Raw genomic sequence first — 869 nt, 5'->3', positions numbered from 1 at the left:
TTTTGCCTCAACCAAAAAGATTTACAAAACCCTAATTCTCTCCATCTCCTCCTCCTTCATTACATCGTTTTCTTGGTGGATACTGGTGGAGTGCTTCACACTTGAGGAGCAGCATCCAAGGATCTCCTTTCATCGTTCTTGGATCGCTATTAAAGACCTCCATCTTTCCATTAACGTAAAGCTTCTTAAGGTAAACACACTGAACTACAAATTAAATATTATTTTTTCGCATGGATCCTGCAGAGGGTTTCATTTTTTTTAAGATTTAAATTTACGTGTTCGCTGCGTTTATGTGCTAAAAACCCTTCACAGGGTCTATCACCAAATGGGAGGATCTTGCTCAAAAGTTCTTAACTAAATTCTTTCCTATTGAGAAGACTGTGGCAATCAGAAATGCACTTACTCAATTTGCTCAGCAATCTGGAGAATCTTTATGTGAGGCTTGGGATCGCTATAAGGAGATGCTTAGGAAGTGCCCTCATCATGGGATGCCTGACTAGATGATCATTAACTGCTTCTATAATGGTCTCGGTGCTACTTCTAGACACATGCTTGATGCAGCATCAGGAGGAGCCTTGTGGGCTAAAAGCTATGATGAAGCTTATAAATTGATTGAACTGATGGTTGCTAATGAGTACTAGAATCCTACTCAGAGACTACCTCAGGGAAGGTAGCCAGAATTCTGGAAGTGGATGCAGCTACTGCTATAGCTGCTTAGGTTAAAGCTTTGACGATGAAGGTAGATTATTTGGCTAATTATGGAGTTAATCAGATCACTAGTGTCTGTGAGCTTTGTGTTGGTGCGCACGAGACTGACCAGTATTGTAACGCCCTCCAGATCCGGGGTATAAGGCTGGGGGTTACTAGCT

At 41.7% G+C, this 869-nt stretch overlaps 1 non-coding gene across 1 annotated transcript; it reads right to left on the bottom strand.

Moving 5' to 3' along the window:
* Positions 1–383: 383 nt before the first annotated feature.
* LOC141710036 (small nucleolar RNA R71) lies at positions 384–490 on the bottom strand. Its single transcript, XR_012570578.1, has one exon. It is a non-coding gene; the product is annotated as a small nucleolar RNA R71 (small nucleolar RNA).
* Positions 491–869: the final 379 nt, after the last annotated feature.

The sequence above is a fragment of the Apium graveolens genome, chromosome 2, assembly GCF_009905375.1.
Source record: "Apium graveolens cultivar Ventura chromosome 2, ASM990537v1, whole genome shotgun sequence".
Classification (NCBI taxonomy): domain Eukaryota; kingdom Viridiplantae; phylum Streptophyta; class Magnoliopsida; order Apiales; family Apiaceae; genus Apium; species Apium graveolens.
The sequence above is the reverse complement of the archived record's forward strand: the minus strand, read 5'-3'. Positions and strand labels throughout refer to the sequence as shown.